Source organism: Sarcophilus harrisii, chromosome 2, assembly GCF_902635505.1.
Source record: "Sarcophilus harrisii chromosome 2, mSarHar1.11, whole genome shotgun sequence".
Classification (NCBI taxonomy): Eukaryota; Metazoa; Chordata; class Mammalia; order Dasyuromorphia; family Dasyuridae; genus Sarcophilus; species Sarcophilus harrisii.
The window spans coordinates 471740158-471763664 of record NC_045427.1 but is presented as its reverse complement, the minus strand read 5'-3'; the positions used below and the strand labels follow the sequence as shown (position 1 = coordinate 471763664).

The following is a 23507-nucleotide window of genomic DNA, read 5'->3' as shown; positions in this document are numbered from 1 at the left end:
TATGGATTATGTTTTTAAAACATTTTGTTCTCGAATAGGAAAACATTTACAAACAAGAATAATTTTTCTTTATTGAAAATTTATTTTTTAAACAAATATTTTATTTGGAATGTATCAGACCAGATACATATGCTTTCATATATATGTGTATGTTTGTGTGCGTGTGTGTGTATGTATGAAAAGATATTTGTTTATATATTATTACTCATTATTGCCTAGTTTTAATCAGAAAATCCAGTGTAAACAGATAATCCAATTTTCAAAGGACCCTTACACTATCTCAATCTAAAGGGAAGCAATCTAAAAACATACAAGTGTTGTTACTGTGAAAGTTGAGGAGCTTAATATTGATTTTATTCTGCCTAGCTAATGTCATTTCCATTAGTAACATTTTTTTTTAGTAAACTGCTTACTCTGCCATGAGAATGTTATTTTTTTTTAATAATCAGTTTCATAATATTGATACATTGTTTTTTTCCAATGAGTTAAATTTTCCGTCATTGTTTTACATTAGTGAAAGAACAAAGCTAAGTGAAATTAGCAGGTAGTAAGGGCTAATCATGATAACTGAATTCTTTTTCTTTTTCTTTTTTAGATTCAATCATCTTTGAGTGAACTTTCTACAGACCTCCTTTCTCTGTGGATCTAGCTTGAAAGGATATTGAAAAATCAAGCTTTTAAGTAGTTTAAATAGCCTTGAATTCAGCTGTTTGAAGACTAGCCTCTAAATTGTTATATAGAAGATGATTACTCTGTATTACTCTGGTACTCTGTACCATATTTATTAAGGGGAAAAATTCAAAACTGGAATACTTTAAAAGCTTTTTATATGAGCCTTAAAAATAAAGTCAGTTGTATTTTTTAAACTTTTTCTAAAATTATTGTCATTTATTGGATTAAATCTGTTTTGCATCTGAATGATAGATTCCCCTTCTAAAACATCCCTTCTCTAGTCATATTAATTTTTCTAACAAATTAAGATTTTTAGTGGTACATTAATTACTTTTAATCTTTAATGAAAAATTAGAGAGAAAAAGAAGTCTGAAAGACATCATGCTTCTGATTTTTTTTTCTATATGTATTCTGAAATCTTTTATTAGCAGAATCCAGGAATATATAACAAAAAGTTGCTTCATTGATAAAGCATTTTATGCACATGATTTATGTAAAAAAGATGAAAATTCCATACCTTTTAAATATTATGTTTCTGCATTTTATATAGAATGAATGATAAGATTATCTCCTTTTTGTAAAATTTCATATTTGTAGGCCTTTTAATTCAGTTGTAGTTCTCAGAAACTGAGAGAGTCCAGTCTTCAGTGACAATAACTCAGACTCCTTTGGTCTATTCCTTCTTTAGCTAAGTACAGTGTTTTCCAATAGAGCAATGCTTAGGGAAGAAATTTTGGTAAATTGTTAGATATGAGAGAAACTTATGAAAATTTACTTTAGAATTATTTTCTGAACACACTGGTATGTTCTCATTCCATGTCATAAAGATTTTGGAATACTTAATAGTTTAAAGATCTCTGATTTCATTGTTTAAGTACTTTCTTCCAATGTAAATGGCAACTCACTGTTGCCTTTGCTGTTTTACCTAGGTCACAGTAGTCTCTGCTTCCTCATCTCATTGAGTTCAAGAAGTTGAAAAACACAACACTTGAATCCTCCAAGAGTGTTTTCCCACCCTTCTGTAATTACAAGTGGTATTCATGAATTCCTATGCCCGGAAAAAAGTCATCATTTGGTAGCTAACCAGCTAGGCTGGGCCTTGGATGACAGATATATTGTCCCCAAGCTGTACTTAAATCTTTTCAAGCTGGACATGATTCAATTCAATCCAACAAGCATTAATTAAGCACTTAACTATGTCCTAGGCACTGTGATCTTTCAGAGCTTACATTCTGTTTGGCACATTGAAAACTCAAAATCATAACCCTGGCAAGATGAAAGCTTTGAAATAGGATTTTAGTAGAGAATGTTAGATAGAATGTTGAGAGGATTTTAAAGCTTTCTAAGGAAACTTCTGGACCAGGAGTATGTAATAGGAAGTTTTTGAGATTTTTAAATACTTTTATAACTATTTCAATATAATTTGTTTCCTTTATAATGCTATTTATTTCATGCATTTTAAAATATTATTCTAATATTAGTCTAAAGGCTTCAACAGGTTGCTAGAGAAATCTATGATACAAAAAAATCTATGATCTATGGACTATAAAATTCATATTATTTTTCCTAAAATACCAAGAAGATTTTTTTTATTTTAAACTGAATTCTAAACTTAAAAATAAAATGAGTGTTCAATATGCACAGCAAAATACAAAAATATTATTAAACATTAATATACATTTCATATGGCTTTAAAAAAAAAGGAATTTACTCAACACATTACTTTCAAAACTATCCAACTTGTCTGTACATTATTCTAGACTTCTGTTCTCTTGTGTGCATTTTAAAATTGCTTCAATGACCCTCTTATTTTTGGCATCATTACTGTTAATCTACTCTCCCTCAACCTCCTACCCTGGAAAAAAAAATCTGAGTTGGGAGAGACACTTTTAATTAATACATTAGCATAGTTAAGCAAAAGAAAAATGCACAGTGGTCATGAGGTAGATACTGCTTCATTAGAAGCAGCATGTTTGTCATTGCTTTGATCATGTTTCTTGTCTTTCAGAGTTGTTTTTCTTTATAAAGTTGTCTTTGCATAAATTGTTCCCTAATTCCTGATCACTAATTTCTACATCAATTCATACTTCAAGATGTCCCTTAGGAGCATCTCTCATCATTGCTTAGGTGCAATAATTTTCCATTACATTCATTTAGTACATAATTTGTTCACCCTTCCCTTAATTGATATCTTTCTCCTTAATTTCTTTTTTCTTTTCCATTTTGTATGGTATAATTTCCAATGGGGAGCCACTCCTTGAGTCATGAATAGTGTTGTCTATCTTTTCCACATCCATGTGGAAACTTGGTATGCTTCAGTCCCTGTATATGGAAGGGGCCATACTCCCTGACTGAGATAATAATCCAGGTATTCTATGAATTGTTTTCTGTAAGATTACTGCATAATGATAAACCTTTTAATTGGCTGCTGAGCTAGAACTGAATGTACATACAAAAAGCATGTAAAGAAAAAAAATCCCTCATCCTGGTGGCTTTGAATGAGGAGAGAGAACTACTATAGGAGCCAGTGGATGAGAAGCCCAACTAGTTAGTTTCTCTCTTCACCCAGGCCACCTTGTGATTGAGAACAGATGGTACTGCTGTTTCTTCTTTGTTATTTTCTAATTTCTTCATCTTAGGTGATTGGGTATCAGATAGAATGGACCTGGTTATGTAAAACTTTGTGAGCTTCAGACGATTAGAAGGACCATTAAAAGATTCAACAATGGATATCCACAACAAATTCTTCAAGTAATTGCAGAAGTGATGCTGTATAAAGAGAAAAACCTGAGGAAGGGCTTACTAGACCTAGCCACTCAATGAATTGACCTGATACCCAACAAACTGTCCTGCCAACGAGAGCTAACATTCATTGGCTGTGCCACATCTACAAGTGAATTGGGAGAAGGAGACTTTATTTAGCAGCATCTACCGTTGAGTCCACTATTCTCAGGGTCTAAAGTGATAGAAGAGAATGGACTCTCCATTTGAGATGTTTTAAGATATTCTGTCTTGTTCTACTTTCTAAGTAAATATCCTTTTTGGAAGATAATTTATGTTAAAGGGTTAATAGATATTGAGGAGATAATGATGATTTAACACTTTGGGAAGATATCAATGAATTATATGGTATAGATTTTGATAAACATATTTGGGGAAATAGAGACTTTTGAGCGATAGGGAGAAAGATGCTCCCAACCTATAGGGTTGCCTTGAGAATGTTGAGAGAGAACAATATTACCCTTTGATGCTCAGAAATGCTAATCAAATGCAAATTGGAATGAGTAGCTTTAAAGTACATATGGACCATTTTTTAAATTAATACTTTGAGACTAAGAAATTTGTTTTATTTCTGTCTGTTCCCTCCCTAGTATTATCCTTATTTACCCCACTTCTCACCTGTTTCCTTGTTAAGTTTGGTGTTTTTCTATATTAATATGTCTGTTCAACCACTTTTTGTCCATTTTGTATAAGAATGAAGTTCATCTCCTATCCACTCATCCTTCTACTTTGTTTGCATGTTTATGCACTGAAATTATGAAAAAGTCATATTCCATCTTTTTCCTCCTCTCCCCCAAAAGCGTATTTTTTTAACCATCCATTCACTTTTTCCTCTCTTCAATCCATAAAATAGAACTGATTCACTCCCACCTCCAGATCCTCTGTTTTTATTAACTTGCTTAATTCCTTTTGAAAACTAAGATTCTGAAGACACACTTGTTTCTCATCCCTCTATTTTATCATCTTGTATCCCTTTCAGTTTATTCAAATGCCTTTCTAGTTCTTTCTAGACCCTTGAGTTTGTACTTCAAAGTTTCTATTCATCTCTGGTCTTTTCATCAGAAATACTGAAAGTCCTCTGTTCTATTAAAGATTCATTTTCCCTCTTGTAGGATAATCTAGAGTTTTTTAAGGTAAGTTATTGGTTGTAAGTCTATCTCTTTTGACACAATGATCATGCCTTCTCTGCCATAAAAAAATAGCCAAGTCTTGTGTGATCTTTGGTTTCTTGATTTGTGGTTTCTTGATACTTGATCACTTCTTTCTGAATTCTTAGTGTTTTAATTTTTTTATTTTTTTCATATGGGAACTTTGTGAGAGTTCAGGGACTTTTCTTTTTAGAATTTCAGGAAATAAATTTCTTTTTCACTTTTTCCTCTAATTTTAATAGATTTGGACAGTTTTCATTAATGATTTCTTGAAATGAAGAATTCATATTTTTTTTAAAATCAGAGTTTTTAATGAATACAATGCTTCTTAAATTATCTCTCTTTGACCTATATTCCAGATCAGTTGTTTTTGAAAGCAGTCTTACACTTTCTTTAAATTTTTTCAATTCTTTGACTTTATTCTAATATTCTTTGCTGCATTATGGAGTCATTGATTTCTATTTGATCTATTCCAATTTTAAGGAATCCCTATACTTGGGAAAGGTTTACCAATTTTATTCTATCTTCCTTTCAATTCTCTCCTTTAAAGATTTTGTATTTTTATCTTTATTGCTTCACTTCTTCTAGATATTCAAGTAGTTACCCAAAAAAAATCCTTGTTTTTCTTTTAATTCTTTGTAGTTTTAATGGAGTTATACTTTTTTTAGGTTGGATTTGGGGATAAATCTTTATAGTAGTCTCTATCTTTTTCACTTTATCTCTACAGTCTTAGTTTCTGAATTAAGGCTTTGTGCCAAGGCCATAGCCACAGCCACACTCTGCTGTATTTTTGAGTGGGGTGCTCTGCCCTGCTTAGTCTTAAATTAGGTTACTTGATAGGTTCTTATGCCTTTTAACTTATGGGGGTCAGGTTTCCTCTGGATCTTTGAGGTTTAATGTGCTGTATCTTCAACCTTGATGTTTCTTAAAGACATTGTTCTAGGGATATTAAAGCCTTAGAGCCTGGGGTATACTGCATGATGGCTGCCACTCCTGCAGTCTTCTAAGGCTCCAATGTGGGTTTCTAACTCTTTTAGGTTTTTGGGAGGGCAGCCTGACAGTCTTGCTGCTTCTTGATAAAGATTGCCTTGAAGGCTTTTTGTGTCTCTGATTGTCCCTGATTATATATGGAGTCTTCTAAATTGTTGACTTATATTACTCTTCCCCAATAAATTATAAGCTCCTTGAGGATGGGGACCTCCTTTTCCCTCTTTTTGTATTCTTGGTGCTTAACACAGTGCTGGTATTTAGTAGATAATAAGTATTGATTGGATTGACTTGAACTGGTTTTTTCTGGAAGCTCCTTTTTCTGTGCTATTTGGACTTCTGCTTTTTTGTTCAGTTCTATTGTGGGTGCAGTTACTGATTGTAGTGAAGTTCTGAAGATTTGAGGGTTTTTTGTTTCTTTTTTTTAAAAAGTATTTATTTAGGTTGCTTACCATCGTTCAGGCATCCAGCTTGACACAAAATCCAATGATTTTCTAGTGTTTACAAACTTTTGACATCTAACTAGCTATAGTATAAGAGTTTGAAGAATGATATACTCCTTATTTTCTGACACTACAAACAACATTTTTTCTTAATATAGCTGATCTTATAGTGTTGTGTATTGTCTGAGCATTCTCATTCCTTATGTGGATTTATGTATTTATAATAAATATGTATATACATACAAATATAATCTTTTTGCAGCCTACTAATTCTTTAAAAACAATTTTGAGAGACTAAAAATATTTATACCTTCTCAAGTATCTTTATCCACCACTGTGACATACTATACCTAATGATGTAATATAGTTATGAACTTGACATTAGGTTTCCCAGTATCTTCTTGATATATGAAGGAGGTATATTTTTGCTAATGAAAGTAGTACTACTCGTACGTATGGGATACCTAGGTGGCACAGTGCAAAGAGCACTTGGGCCTGGAGTCAGGAAGTTCAAATTTGTCATTAGATATTTACTAGCTATGTGATCTTGGACTAATCACATGTTTGCTTCAATTTCCTCATCTGTAAAATGAGCTAGATAAAGAAATGGCAAATCATTTCAATATCTTTGCTAAGAAAAACCCCAAGTGGGGTTACAAGGTTATATGACCAAAATAACTGAACAACAACAAATGTATGTTTCTGATACCAGATATAAAATGCAGAGTCAATTACTTTTAAAGTGCTCTTTAATTGGAGAAATAGATACTCACAAAATGCTTACATTAATGATCACATTAAAATAATTCATACAGATGATGAGAGTAATAGAAAATTCAAGTGAAGGAGAATAATGTGGCCTAGAATAAGAAGGGAAGGCTCTATGGAAAATCTAGGGTTTGATTTAGGCTTTGAAGGATAAGTAAGACTTGGCCAGAGAGAAATGGTGACAGACCTCCTTTATAGGGAGTAGAGGTACAAGGAGGAAAGAAATAAAAATGAACATGATATATCAAGTAGAAGGTAGGATTTGGTTCCAACTGGATTTGTGTTAGTGAAATAAGGAGATGCACAATTGAAGTTCAGATAATTAAACTGTTGTCCTGAATTACTTTTTTTTTTTTTTTTAAGTATTTCTGTGCCCTTTATATTCTTTGAACTCGGCTAGGATTAAGCAAACATTTTACATTAATTCTTGAAAACTTATTTCCATAAAACTATCAATCAGTAAGCATTCATTAAGTGCCTATTTTATACCAGACACTGTGCTAGGCACTGGGAATGTAATGACAAAAATGAAATAGTCCTTGCTTTCAAAGAGATTATACTGTATAAAGAAAAACTCTGTGTGTGTGTGTGTGTGTGTGTGTGTGTGTATGTGTGTGTGTATATTACATATGCAAGTTTGTGTTTCAGCTAAATTTTGAAGAAATAAGAAATTTTAAGAAGCAGAACTTGGAGTGAGGTGAGGAGAGAAATGTTTCAGACATTTGGGACAGCCAGTGCAAGGGTGTGGAAATGAGAGCTGGAGTATCCTGTGAGGAACAGCAAGAAGGTTTCTTTACCTAAATTGTAGAGAGTTGAGTGAAAGAGATAGGTAGATCAAGACTAGGTTGAGAAAGACTATAAAAGCCAAAGTAATTTATATTTAAACTTGGAGCCATGGGAGTTTATTCTGTAGAGCATTATTTATGCCCATATGTAATCACATGAAGCATGTTTTTTTTTTTAAAGAATGACATGATTAATTTTTCTTTAAAATTAAATCTAAGAATTTTAGGTTATATATGTAATTTTGATCTTGTTTTAATTTTAGTTACAAGGACATTTTAATGTCATAGTAACCCGATTCTAATGCTTCATGAAATAAGAAAATGCTATCCACTTCAAAATGTATTGAATTTTAGCATGAAAATGTAACATAAGAAACATTATTTAGTATAGAGCAATTTCTTATTGATTTTTATCAATTTCAGGCTTAGAAAGAAAAGCTAAGTTCTTTTGGAAGAGTTCCAAGATGAAAACTGAACAAGTGTTGTTGTTGAAAATTGTGTGCTTTTTTTGGAAGGATGATCATGGTCTTGCTTCATATGATTCTTTAATGACTATCATTATTGGAGAAATATTAATTTTCAGAAACTTAAGAAAACGTAAGTATTCTTTCTTTTCAAGCTATTTACAGTGTCTAGACAGGGTAGGTATAAAGAGAAAATGGTTGGATGCCTTTTCTACCTATCTATTTTAAGAAACTGTATTTTGAGTACGTAATTTGAATAAAATCCATTTATTATTTGAGCTTTGCTAAGCATTTGAAATAGGTAATTAAAGTTAAATCCCTTGTATTTTATGTAAATTATAGTTTGATTCGAAGAACTTTAAAATATACATTAAAACTTAGATAATTTCAGTTATGGTGCCATGTAGTTTAGGGATAATAAAATCAATATTATTAATTTTTTTAATAAAAGGGCAACAGTAGGTCAGCAACTTACTTCTATGTATATATGACTTGTTATATAATTCCATATTATCTTGCAATACTTTAAATAGAACACTTAAAAAGAAGATAATATAGTTTATCATTTTGTATATATGTATTCTATAAATGCTACAGATCAGGTTTGTTTTAAAGAGATTTCTTATTAAGATAATGCTTGCTGATTTTCTATGACTTTTAAAAAAGCAACAAATACTTATAATTCTGTCTCATTATTTATATATATATATATATATATATATATATATATATATCTTTATTTCACTGTTATATATTCCAGAATATTGCTAATTTATTTTGGCTCATTTATCTTCATGTATAAAATATATTTAAATACTATAAGTTAAAGTACCTTTAGTTGAAAAAATATTTTTTGTTTTCTTTTAAGTTTTTCTTAAAAATACCTTTTGAATTGATAATGCCTAAAGATTAGGCAAGTTAAAATATTAGGCTAAATATAAGAGAATTTTAGAGCTAGAAAGAACTTTTAGAGATTAATTTATTTCTTCCTCCTTAGGTTAAGGAAACTGAGGCCTAGAGACATGTTGAAAGTTATACTGTAGTAGGAAAGCTAAAAACAGAATATGTATAGCTTGACTCCTAAGTTCAATGCTCTTTATGTTTTGAAATTCTTCTATGGTAGCAATGTAATTGTCGCCCAAGTAAACTGACTATTCAAAGAAATAGAGGTAATAAGTCTAATTATATAGTTATCTTGATGATCCTCACTCTAATAAGAAAAGCCTTCCCATTAAAAAAAATCTTATAAATATATTAAATATGCTTAACAGTAATAGAAATCAGATAGGCTAATGTATAATACTATTATAGAAGACAAAACCTTCCAAATTAACAACTTTAAAATTTGGCATTTAAAAAATAAATTTTTATCTTAGAAAAGATATAAAATCATTTCATGAATCAATATTAGGAGAACTTTCCCATCCTGTAGATTTGGACCTAAAGAAAAATACTTTCTGAAGTTAAATGTTCCAGTAGCATATTTGTACTCTATTGATTTTAATAGTAGGTATAGGTATATTAACAAAAAATTATTTTTGTATGTTTTTTAAAAATTGTTGAATTCCTAAATGTTTAAGGCCAAAAATACTTTCCTTGAGTATGTATCACTAATTTTATGGTGGCACTCAGTGCTAGAATATTAACTAATTTAATAAATATTTTATTATAACTAAATCATTAGCAACATGTTTTTGTTTTTAAAAATAGCAAACAATTATACATAAAAATAATTACTTTCCCATTCTAACAAAATTAAGATCTATAGAGTGCTTACAAATAAATACAGTAATAAAGAATAATAAACATTCCAGTGACACTACCAGAAACTTTATAACTAGAGAAAAGAAAGCTCTTTAACTGTCAATCATTGGAGGGTTATAATATGAAAATCCAATCAATAAAATAACAAAAAGAACTCACCAGAACCCCCAAGGTTAAGAGATTATAATCACAGGTTCAAAGGTTTTGAGTTTAAAGAGACCTTAGAAACTATCTAATCCATCTCTTACTTAGGAACAAGTAAGAATCATGAAAGAGAATCTACTGTCAAATTTGTACAATAGGAATACAGGCTCCAAGTTGGGGAAGACCACTATTAACTACAGAGAGGCTCCTTTGCTCTCAGCAATGCACAAGACTAAGCCTTACTCAGCATCAATTGGATCAGCCTACCTCCCATTTCCTATTCTCTCCTAAGAAGCTAAGGATTTTCTTAGGGAGGGGAAGAAAAAGGTTCAGGAAGGAGAAAGAAGAGGGAAGACTGTGGAGCTAAAAAAAAAAAAAGGTTTTGTTCCTACTTTTGGAATTTTATTCTTTCCCCCCATTCCTATGTCTTGCTTGCAAAAGCTTAAAAAAAAAATTTAATGGGAAAATGATTTTCATTTCAATATTAATGGTAGAGACAAAAGTCATAACCTAACACTATGATATAAATATATTTTAAGCAAGGCTTCATCAACCATTATCAAGTATAAGTGAATACCCTCCCCTGAATTGATAAATAAATTGATTAATTGATAAATAAATAAGACTAAAGAATCTAGGAAGCTTTTTTACACCCAGAGTTCTAGAAGGAATCACCACTAACGGAGGAAGAAGGGTATAGAAATAAATTTTGAAGTCACTAGGATGTTACCTTTTATCTGGGCTGGAGGTCATTTACCATCTAACAGGGAAGTAGGAGGAGGGAATATGTGGAAGGGAAAAACAGAAACTATCACAACTCAACATGGCATAACTTTGGTAGGTTTTCTTTGTTGTTAATAGGACAATTTCCCAAAATCTCACTACTTCCACCTCACCTCCCTCCACATCCCCCAACAATTCTTACTTGTATAGCCACAAAACATGAGGCTCTTATGCATTACAATTTAAAAGTTTAAGCAAGTCTTTGTTGTTAAAAATCCTGTAATTTTAATATTGAGTATACAACTAAGGGTTAGGAGGATAATATATTTTTTTTTAATCTGAAAAGTTGTATTTTAGATTTTATGTGAATTTAAGGATATGAACAAATTTTCATTATCTACTGTAGAGAGTCCCCAAATTGGGGTGCCAAAATGTACTATGCTTTTTAGAGGGCCCATGTTGGAATGCCAAAGTATACTATCCAGACTAGCTCTCTGGAGGATATTGGGACCAGCCTTGGTCTTAGTGGAGGAGCGAAGGAAGCAGGAGACTCAGGAGGATGGTCAAAGATGGAGTCCTTATTTCAAGTCCTCTCAGCCCTTAAATACTTTAGTATGATTACATCACTACAGCACACTGAACATGTGCCAACTAGAGAATCATTATATCATCACATCACACTGAGCAAGTGCTATGACAACATTACATCATTTACGACACACTGTGCATGTGCTAACTATAAGCACCCTGCTATTGATATGAAAATGCCTCTTACTATAAGTATCCCTTACTTCAAGTAGAATACAGGTGGTCATACCCTTCCTGACTTCTCAGGAAGAGTGAGACTCCCCAAGGGGAGATGGGGAGCCAAACCAGACATTGTGAGAAGGTTCCCTCTGGGCTGAAGAGTCTTATACCTTACCCAGAGTTCCCCCACTGTCTGTGACCCTCTATAATCCACCCATATTCTTTTATACTCTCATGAAGTTGTCATAAGGCCCAAACAATTTAAAAATTAATATCTTTGAGTCAATAGATAAAGTGAGAAAGAATAAAGAAATGCATAGATTAAGAAATAATTTAACTTATTTTTTAAGTATTAAAGGCAGTAGTCTTGTTGCCAAAGTGTTCTGCATTGTGTCTGTAACTACATCTACATATATTAGAATTAAATAGTTATGTGAATTAAATTCTAAAACAATGTAATAATTGAAATTTTGACATAACCAGTACTAGAGGAATGAGGGGAAAAGGGTCCTCTTGAAATAAGTGTAGCTCTCTATAACCTTCACTTTCTTACAATGTCATACTCTTTGGAGGCCATTCTGCTGCCTTATTTCCCCAAATCCCCAAACCAAGATTTCTTTTCTTGAATCTGACATACAGGCCCAGATTATAATAATATTTGTACTGTGAATTCTCAGTGTTTTCTTCATTCCTTTTATTAATGTAAATTACATTTTATTATCCACAGTCTATATGGATCCTCACAATGATACATCTTAAGATCTAATGAATGTAGGAGTGTGTGGGTATATATGTATGTGTATATATATATATATATATATATATATATATGTAATTTTTTTTCATCATCTAGTACAACTCTTGTTAATGTCTTTTTATAAATGCTCTATGGGGAATCCACTCAATGTGCTGGGGTTCTTTCACTTGTTCTTTTGATATTTCCATCTCTTATCCCTCTTTATATGATCAGCCTACTTCCCTACCTCCTTTGGTGTTTAGAAGAACATTCATTTAGCATTATATATTTCAGTGTGTACTGTAACACCTGAAATTTATACTATGTATTAGTTTGGTGGTCGTTGTTTGTCCTTCATTCTCAAAGAGGACCCTGACTCAGGTTACATGCAAGTAAGTTGGATTTAAGTGAAAGAGGGCTGTATATGCTCATTTGCTTCCCTTTCCCCACCAATGCCTTCTGGGTCCAGGGGCTAGATCTAGATCAAAATGAGTAGAAATGGCCCTCCATGCAGGGGGAGATCTGGGCCTTTGTAAACCAAGATCTTCAACAGGTCTCAGATTGACTGAGGCTACACCCATTCAGGATTAAGGCTAGGTAGCAATTAAGGCAAAAAGAATCTCCTCTTTCACCAAGTCCAAAAAGATCTGCTTTGAATGGTTTTATACAATAAGTAGCTTAGAGACAGAAGACTATATTTTATCATCTTGAGAACCTCTTCTAGCCTGCTAAATTCTCTTCTAGTATGTGTGTTCTACAAATTAAAGAGGTGATTATGTGCAGAAGTTAAAGAAGCTTTCTGTCCTCATCTTTTTATTGGGTTTCTCCTTGCTACATAGCCAATAATACAGTCCTAAAATGTTTGTATGGAGGATCCTTAGAACATAGCATGTAATATGAGAAAGGGACTTCAATGATCTTCCCGTTTGTAAATGAGAAAACTTGGAATCAGGGAAAAGTGATTTTTGTCCACAGAATCACAGATGACAAAGTTATAAAGCCAAGCCAGCAACTATTATTATTATTATTACTACTAGCTAATGCTAATATTTTGTTGTTGTTTGGTTGTGGTCAAGACTTATGATGCCATTTGGGTTTTTCATAGCAAAGATCCTGGAATATTTTGTCATTTCCTCATCCAGCTCATTTTACAGATGATTAAATCTAGGTACAATTGAGGCAAAGAATCTCCTCTATCATCTAGTCCAAAAAGCATATAGATAAATGAATAAACAAATGAATGACTCTGGGACAAGAATATCCTCAGGTTTCTGAACAAAATGGAAATGACTGTTATTTGTATCCAATATGTGTCAAGCAGGACCCAGTTAGTGACTAAATAGAGCTTGGCCTGGGATCTACTGGTAGCCAATTGGAGTCAGATTCATTTTGCTTTTGCAGCCTGGTCCTTAAGAAAATGGTCTAGCCAGTGAACCCTAGGATATCTTGGGAGGGTTTAGATGTGCAAGAGAAAATATAAAGGATGATTTTGGGAGCATGTGTGGGTAAGGGTGTGATGCAGACAGACAAAGGAAAAGAGGGAAGGAGGGAGTCAAAGTTGAAGACCTTAGCTTAAAAAGGCCAAGGTCTTCCAATTTCATTTAGAGCCATCTCTTAGATCTTTGCCACTGGACCCAGATGACTCTGGAGAGCAAAATGAGGCAGGTGATCTTACATAGCCCTCCTTCACTTACATCCAACTGACTTGCATATTATAACATCAGTTTCCTGATGTCATGTTCCTCTTCAAAAATGAACAATCTCTATGAGTAAAGTTGGCCCACAAAGTGGAACTAGTCAGTTGGAAGTCCTTCCTTTCTTTCTTCATTCCTTCCATTAATTTGGTTAGTCTTTATTACATTTTCTTTATGCCATTCTATATCTATTTTCATTGGCAATAAAGAAGTTGTTTTTATATCATGTTAAATTAGCCCTGGTAATATCCTAATTCAATAAAGTTTCAGTTACTCAGAAGGGAAAAGAGTGCTTCTCTTCAAATACCTAGAGCTAAGGATAAAGTGAATATTGCTAATGTTGTATTTGTTGTTGGTCAAGAAGAGACAAAGTTGATCTTGAGGATCAAAAGATTGTGATGATTAGCAATCTATAGAACTAATGCATGTAATATTTTAAAAATACTGCTAAATATAACTAATTTTGTTCTTTAGCCATTTTATGTAATGAATGAATAAATTATCTATTGTCAAACATACTAAAATGATTTCACATATATTCCTTCTCATTTTTCAGTAATGATATATATCTATTGAAATCTTGTACAAATTGAAAGATTTCTTTGATTTAATTTTATTTAGATGTAAGACTTTAACTGCTATTAAGTCTCTACTATAGTAATCAATAACTTGTACTTATGAAACATTCTAAATACATTCAAGAACATTGTGCTGGCAAATATGAATGCAATTCACTTTAAAGTGCAGTTAAATTCTTAGAACCATCAAATCCTGAAGCTTTTAATATCTTTTAGAACTTCTCCAGGCTTTATTCAGAAATACACTTTTATGTTTTGAAAAAAAAGTTTTAAATATATTCTTGTCCTTGACCAATGTGTATTTTTCTTGGAAAGGCAGGAATTCGCCCAACCTATCCCCTAAATTGCTCCAAATTCCTTTAAATTAGGATTCTAAACAAATTTTAGAGTGTTAGAACATCCAAAAAGATGGAATAGAACATTTTCTAGCTGAAGACAACTTAGAAAGTTGGCAGAAAAGATCTGTGATGTCAGGATGGGAGTATAATGCTGGAGAAACTGAGGTAAGATAGAGATTAGAGAATATAAAATATTAAAAAATATTTTATTTGGATTTTTGAGAGGGAGAGATTTTCTGGGACCAAAAGGATTCATTTTTGGTCTCAGGGCTGAATCAGACTTTTGTCTCAAAGAATCCAGCAGCGAATCTGAGGTTCCCATAATATATATATACACCGGGCTCTAAGCTTGGTTAAACAAAGGCAGGGGTGGGGTGGAGTCCAAACTCTGGTGAGCAAGAATTTCCAAGAAGGGGACCATCAATCTGGTTCTGACAGATCAGGGGGTAGGACCATAAATTCTTACAAAATGGGAGTAAAGATAATACTCAAACTAAATCCAGGAAGTCTGGAGAGATAGAGGTAAAGGTAATTAGGTATCTGAGATACAACATCTGGAGTCTTATCTTTTGGAATGTCAGGTCTCCATAGCCCTTATTATCCCAGTCCTAATGAACAGAAAAGGGGATTTGAGGCAGAACAATTCAAGGAACTGAGGCAGAACAATTCAGGGAAACTGAGGCAGGACAATTTAGGGAAACCGAGGCAGAACAATTTAGGGAAACTGAGGCAGAACAATTTAGGGAAACTGAGGAAAAACAATTTAGGGAGACTGAGGAAGGACAATTTAGGGAAACTAAGGCAGAAAAATTAGGGAACTGTGGCACAATAGGAGTCCAGCATGCAGATCATGCCAACTAAGCCCCAGCCTAGCCCTATACCAGTAAAGTAGGAACAAGTCTAAGGACCTCTGAATCAATCTGAGTACTGGCAATTTCTAGACTTTTCAGCCCAGAGACACCAAAGATGACTTGAAAGGTAAACAGAAAAGGTCTGTGCCAGGTTGCGAACCCAGTATGAAATCTCAGTGAAGGTCATCCCAGCACAGCCCCAGGCCTGCTCTGGCTCAGCCTTGGCCCCAGCTTCAGCAAAGCAGGACCTTTGAATCAGAGGCAGTACTCGTGGCTTCTAGACCTCTTGGTCCAGAAAGACCAAAGAGGACTTGGAAGGTCAGTAGGAAAGGCCTGTGGCAACAGGGTAAGAGTCTAACATGCAATCCCACCCAGGCGCACAGCTCCCAGCCTCAATCCTGGCCCCAGTGTCAACAAGGCAAGACTCCATTGTTTTTAGCACACTAGATCTTATGGCTACAGTGGGGTGGGGATACTCTTAACAGTTACAACAGAAAAGAGGGTTTGTGGCCAGTTCCTAAAAGGATCTCTGAAAACAGCTTGGGACAATGCACCCCCCACCCTGAAAATAGAACCCTACTTTAACAAAGATTAAAAGCTGAGTAATAGACTAGGAAAATAAGCAGAGAACAAAAAGTTTCTGAGCATGAAAAACTACTATGGTGACAAGTAAGATCAAATCACATTCAGGTGAAGATAACAACGTCAAGGGTCCTAAATTCAAAGCCTCCAAAAAAATTGGTATCAGACTATGGAAGAGCTCAAATGGGATTTTGAAAATCAAGTGAGAGAGAAAGAGACAGAAAGACAGAGACAGAGAGAGAGACACAGAGACAGAGACAAAGGAAAAATCAGGAAAAGAATTGATACTGGTGCAAAAGAAAATACAAAAAGCTAATGCCTTAAAAAACAAAATTGGCCAAATGGGAAACAAGATACAAAAGCTCACTGAAGAAAATAATCCTTTAAAAATTAAAATTAAGCAAATGCAAGCTAATGACTTCATGAGAAATCAAGATACAATAAAGCAAAGCCAAAAAATGAAAAAAAAATAGAAAAAATTGTGAAATATCTCATTGGAAAAACAACTGATGCAGAAAATAGATCCAGGAGAGATAATTTTAAAATTATTGGGGAAGTCATAATAAAAAAATAGCCTGGAAATCATCTTTCAAGAAATTATAAATGACAACTGCCCTGATATTCTAGTACCAGAAGGTAAAATACAAATTGAAAGAATCTATCGGTCATCTCCTAAAAGAGATGAAAGAAAGAGATCCCAATATTTTTTTCCTAGTTTTTGCTTACTTTTGCTTATTTTTCCCCTCATTATTTTGGAAGTGTATGGATGGAAAATGTTGCTGAGAAATCAAACCCTGAAATTCCAGAACTTCTGAATTAATTTAGCTTTTAAAGGAGAGGCAGTATGGACACTTCTAGATAAGAAAAATTAGGGAAACCTGGGCTCCTTTGCTATCCAGAATCTATTGGCTTTGTGATCTTTAACATGTCACTTAAACTCTTATAATTTGAGTCAATCTCCTAAGCTTAGAAATTTTTGAGAAGGGCCAAGATTTGCATTGGTAGAAAGTGTTTCCTTATAAGGAACTCATTGTAGTATTAGAGTCAAAGGCTGTGTTAAATTTTTAAAAAAAATATGTGTATATCTATATATTTATGATATGTTTTATCATAAATATTCTTAAACTGGGTTTTTTCTTCATGAAGTTATATACATTAATTTTTTTGTCTTTGTTATCAAACACCCAGAAATATTAGAGTTCTCAGTATTTTAATACATGTAAAAATACCTAAGACATTGTAAACACTCAAACATAAGCAATTGGTATTTTATAATTATGTTTATTTTTCATTCATAACATTTTTCTCTTAGTATAATTAATTTTATTTTCTATTAGCCACTGAACTTTAATGCTTATGCTTTGATTTTAAAACAGTTGAAAGTTGTTTAGGAGATCATCTCTTTCAGACAGCTGCCTAAAAGGGTCAAATTTTCTTAGAAGAGATTTTTGTTTATAAACTATGAAGAGTTGGCATTACAACACCTGTCAAAATTTAAAAGCTTCATCATTTTCTATATAGACAAAAGATTTTTTTAAAAAATGCAGCTCTACCATACTTCAAGAAAAAAATTAATTTAAAAATCTAAAAAGACATCTATTTTTAGATTGCAAATTCAAGTATATATTTAAGACCTAAATTGTATTTGTTCTCATGTCAGTTATTTCAGTTTTTACAGGAATCATACTAATGTGAACATTCATTTCCTAAGTTGTTGAATTTTGAGGGACATATATATTTGTAATTTTCTTTTATGACTATGAGTTTCCAAAAGTGCTCCCTCCCTCTAATGAGTTGTTTTTTAAAAAATTTGTAACATTACAGTATAGTTAACTTAAATTATAAAACACAAGAAACATTTAGCCAACTTTTCTTTGTTAAACTTTCTGTGGAGGTTTTACATATGGATGGTTGAAAGTATTACTGGTATTAACTTGTATTTGGTTAAGCTACATTCTGCTTTTCGAAATTATCTTCTAATTAGAACTAATATTAAATACTAAAACATGGATACTTTCTTCCACACATAAGGAAACTATATGGCATGTAACTATTAGGATATAATCGTAATTTTGCAAACTGTAATTTAATGGTATAACAGTGAGCCAACTAGTATATCAGTTAATTTCAAAACATTTTATTCTACACCAATTAGCTTAGGTCCTGGAGGGCAAGATGACAAGAGGTTACTCGTTCTCTGTGTATTTAATTAATTGAAAAATGCTCAAATTGCTTTTACAGTTGTTATTAAAAAGTAGAATCAGTGTTGCCAGTGCTCAACCATAATTAGAACCCCAGGGAATTAAATATTTAGCATTAGTAATGTAACAGCACTCAGGACACAAATTTCTATTTTCGTAATGAAAGCTATATACTGTAAGTGCAAACGGCTGAAACGACAGCTGTGACAAGTGAAACGGCCTGGGATATTTCAATAAGACACCTCATTGGACAGCAAGTCTTACCACATTACTCGTTTGTAAGAGATCTGCAAGTTTAATTCCCAGTAGAAACCCGTTACCCAAGTATTTAGATTTCTAATTGCACGCAGGATGAACAGTCGGGCAAATGTCTTGCCATAAGTGGTTGAAATGTATAGTGCTTTCTAAATAACCCTATATAAGTTCATGCCTTTGTCAATTTAAAAATAGTGGAACTGTCAGGGAATAAAGATCTTGTTTGTTTTAAGTTTAATTACATTTTAAGCATAAATGCTTTCAGTGATACAACATGAAAAGTCGGATATTGAGCTCTAATGAGCTGTAGTGGTAGATGGCTAAGGACCCTGAGGGATTCATTCACTAAATTAACTGGATAAAAGTACTTGGTTGGGATATAGTATGATGGCTGAGCTTTTCTTAAAACCCAGTTACAGAGCTGTCTCTCATTCCTGTTTTCATTCTAACCAGGCCCTATAGAGATTTTAACAGTCACCTGATACAACTGTTCAGCTTGTCAAAATGTATTATATTACCCACTAATAAATAGTATTAAGGGATATTTGACTTCATTTCTTTTTGCTAGAGAGGATCAGACTGATAAAAGATAAACGTAACTGGTTTGGGTTAGCCTTTTAATTCGACTGATTATCTTAGTAATTTTTTAAAGGTAGTTTGAATTTCACAAATAAAGCTTCTTGAGGTTATAAGGAACACATACATAGCAGGAACATTTACTGGAGAATTTCAGTTTCTGAGCATTTATCATTTTTTGCTTTCCTATTCCTAGTATTTGAAAAACCAAAATGAATCTAAATGCATTTGAAATATGTATATACTTTTTTGTTGCTATATTCTTTATTCTGTTCTGAAATATACCTAACAAGATTTAGGAATGTACTGACTGTACTAGTTGATTTCTTTATTTTTGATGATGCCAGTTCCAAATCTATGTTCCTACCATAGGAACATGTTTCCTATGTTTCCAGGAAAGCTTATTCTAGTTGTCAAGGTTGCTTTTATATCTCTTTCAAAACTTGATCTATGTCATATTTTTCTTCAAGCAAACAAAAAAAAAATCACCTGTAATTATTGGGAACATAATCTAATTCTTTCCTTCAATTATCTCCAAAACATTTTAAAATGTATATGTGTAAATATGAATCTCTTTTGATCAATGAAATTGCTAGAAGGTATGATGAAGCTAATATTAATAATGTAGGTAACATTCAAGTAAGATATTTCAGCTGTATCTATCTAGTCCAGGAAGGGCAATCATACGTGACGTGTGATGCAAATATATTTTTGCAAGCAAGTCTTATGACTTAAATTTATTGAATGTTAGACTTGGTGAAAGGTAGACTCACCCATGTGGGAGGAGTATGTCTCTATAATACTGTAAGAGCATATAGCTTTTGGCTTTACTTAAATCACTATAGTTCACATGATTTTGGGGACAGAGGTTCATAGCTGAACGAGCTTGAATTAGATTTTTCTTAAAATCTTGCCATTGCTATGGACAGGTCTAGACTATAGAAATAGCAAGTGAAGTAATTACTAGCTATAAAAGAGTCTGAAAGAGCTATTACTAAATGAAACATCCAGACCATTTATTCAGTGTACAGAGCTCTGTGTTAGAGTCAATAAAAAGATATAACTCTGGTGTTGAGGGCAAGGATTATTCCAACATTGTATTAAACTGAATCTATGGTATGGCAGTTACTTTATAATGGCCTTTTTTTCTTTAACATCACCCTAATTTTCCCACTGGTATGGATATAGCAAATTTGAAACCTAATTTTTTACTTTTAATGCCTTAAATGGTTTTAAATCAGAATATGACTATAATCATTTCTCCTAACCTTTCTGAGACTTAGTCATTACATCTATAAAATGAGGCAGTTGACTGACATGACTTCTAAGGATCTTTGAGCTCTATATTCTTCTAACCTCTCTTTCAGGTGATAGAGAATGGGATGAAAAAATCCTTGCTCTGAACTAAAGTGCATTGCCTTGAAACCTAGGGTTATCAAATGTAAATTGACTTTTAATACGTTAATATTTATGTACTGAAGAGATTGTTAGACAAGACAAGGTATAAGACTTCCTGAAGTGATTTTGGTGACCTGGGATAGAAAGTTAAAAGATGTATGTAGTAACTATGCAAACAAGAGATTAAGGTGAAACAATTGAGAGGATAAGAGAAAAGAATAACAGCAGAAATGTGAAGAGACAAAAGAAGCTGTTTTCAAGGCTACAGGATTTGGAATGAGTGTATAGTTAGGAAAAAGAGGAGATAAGAACAAGAGGTTTAGAACCATGGCTTTTAAAGAAGGCAAACCTCTTGGGGAATTGTTGGATTGGAGTTTGGGAGGAAGTTGATGCTAAGGAAGAAAAGATGCTAAGTCAGAGTAATTTCTGAGAAGTGTGTTGTAAAGGACAATTGTAACTCATAATTAGGTAACACTTTAGGTTTTAGAGCCTCAACAGGTTTCATTATTATAGAAACAGATTTCATTATTATAGAAAACTCACAGGTAAGGACACTCCTTTTGCTTATGCAAGTTGATATAGTCCCTTTAGTTTATAGTCTTAGGAAATTACCTAAATCATGAAAAAGCAAAGTAGTTTACCTAGAATCATACAGACCATAGAGGCAGTATGTGTCTGAAGTAGCATTCGAACTCAGATCTCCCTGACTCTAAGGTCAGCTCTCTATTGGCCAAGCCATGCTGTTTAAGGTTTGAGAAAATGTTTTCCTCAAAAACCCTCTGTGGTAGATTGTATAATTATTATCATCATCTCTGTTTTTCAGATGAGAAAAGTTAAACTCAGAGATTAATTTACTTTCCCCAGTGGTACAGCTGGTGAATATAGTATTAGAACCAGCATTTCACAGAACACAGAGTTTCAGAGTTGGAAGATACCTCAGTGCCCATTCAGAATAACTCACACCCAAAAAATAATTCTCTCAACAACACACCAGTATGTGGTCCAGGTAAGGGGAATTGGCAAATGCTTAAGAAATTATCCATCCATTGATCCCTATTCTGCTTTTTAAGACCAATTACACACGCAGGATTCCGCCTTCCCCCAGATCTTCTCTTCTCCATCTTAACTTTCTTAATTCTGTCAACCAATCTATACAGAGTATGAACTTAAGGTCCTTCCTTATCCTCTTTGCCCTCTTCTAAATGCTATCCAGCTTATCAGTGTTGTTTCTAAAGTGAGATTCTCACAATTGAACACAAACTTCACATATGATCTGTACAAGGCAGAATACAATAGGCCTATCCAACTACCTTCCAAATACCCCTTCCCTTTCTTCCCCTTTATATTTAAATTCCATGTTTCTCTTAATTCAGTCTAAGAGTACATTATCTCTTTTTGGTTGCCACTTGCATTGTTAATACATGAAATAATCTCCAAAAGAAAAAAAAATAAACACAGGTCTTCTAATTCCAAATCTAATATTTTTCCTATTTCATTATGCTACCTCTCTAGCAATTGAACTGAAAATCTAGAGGATTTAAGTAGAACAATTTAAATCTGGAAGTGAGAAGTGAGTACATGCTGAAAAATAAAACTTTGTTTTCTCAGTGACAAAGGAGCTTAAAGTAATAGCTCTCTTACACTTGAGATAGAACTTTCAGTTATATAACTCTAGCAGCTTGTGGAACATATTCATTTAAATGTTTTGCTATCACTTCAACCTCAACATTTCTAAAATATAGCTCTTAATCTCCCAAAATGATGTATAGCTATTTCTGCAATGAGGCTATTAGTAAAACTAACTCTAAATCACAAGTTCTTGACTTATGGTCCATGAATTTTTAAAAATATTAGTCATAAGAAATAATTCCTAGGTTGCAAGATAAGACAAAAATTCAGAGTTGTGAAATTGGGATGACTTTTATTGATTTTAGTGGCCTGTACTAATTCAGTCTTAAAGCAATCTATAGAAATCTCCTAGCTGGGCATGTTCTTTGGACCCGAAATCCACTGATAAAAAGTTTTGAAGAAAAAATACCCATTTTATGCAACTACTCTGAAGGCCAAAAAGTAGACTTTGCAACTCCATATCATATTAAAAGATAGTACTTCAATAAACTCAATCAAAATGATGTTTTCTGAATATATCTGAACCCTGTATTTTATGAGATAAAGCATGTTATTGTCCAGAACAAATGAAGCATATACATTGTTTAATCAATTTGAAAAATACTGTTTGAGAATGTTGTATAACATTCATATTAATAGTACTGACTTTGAAAATAGTTCTTTATACTCAAGTATTTCTAATACACTGTATCCTAGTATTTTGTATTGACATATTTTAGCATTTTATATTGAGGACTGAAATTCTCCAGAATTAGAGGATAGCAATGAGGGAAAATTATTGTTAGGTATCTATAAATTTAAAATATTAGGACATGAGTTTCAATTTTCACTACCTAGTCAATTTTTAATTGAGAAAATATCTTTTTTTTTTTCAGTTACTCATTAACATACTCAGACATGGGGTCTGAAAAAACATAAGAGAAGAAATTTGGAGGAGTTCCAGCAATATTCCTTGTCTAATCAAATTTGCTTCCATTGCTGCAAAATCATAAGAAATATAAAACAAAACCAAGCAAATAAACAAATAAATTTTTAAAAATAAACAATGATGGAATATATGGTGTTTTTTCTTCTAAAATATAAGATCATTCTCTCTGGGAGAGAGGGTTTCTTGGGGAGGTTTTCTGGAGGCAGCTTTAGTTTCAGTTACAAGTAAATAATTACCCAAAATTGCAGCCAGCTGATAAAAGTTCAGATTTTTATTGTCTCCAATATAGCCCGGTTAGCTCAGAGGCCTATCTCT

The 23507-nt window shown here is 32.8% G+C and overlaps 1 long non-coding RNA gene across 2 annotated transcripts in view; it reads left to right on the top strand.

Moving 5' to 3' along the window:
• The window catches only part of LOC105751157, a 13809-nt gene extending 12943 nt beyond the window's left edge, over nt 1-866 (top strand). For both annotated transcript variants that reach the window (XR_004232278.1, XR_001121430.3), the window contains one exon: nt 596-866. This is a non-coding gene — a long non-coding RNA (uncharacterized LOC105751157). The remainder of the gene's footprint in view (nt 1-595) is intronic.
• Nucleotides 867-23507: the final 22641 nt, after the last annotated feature.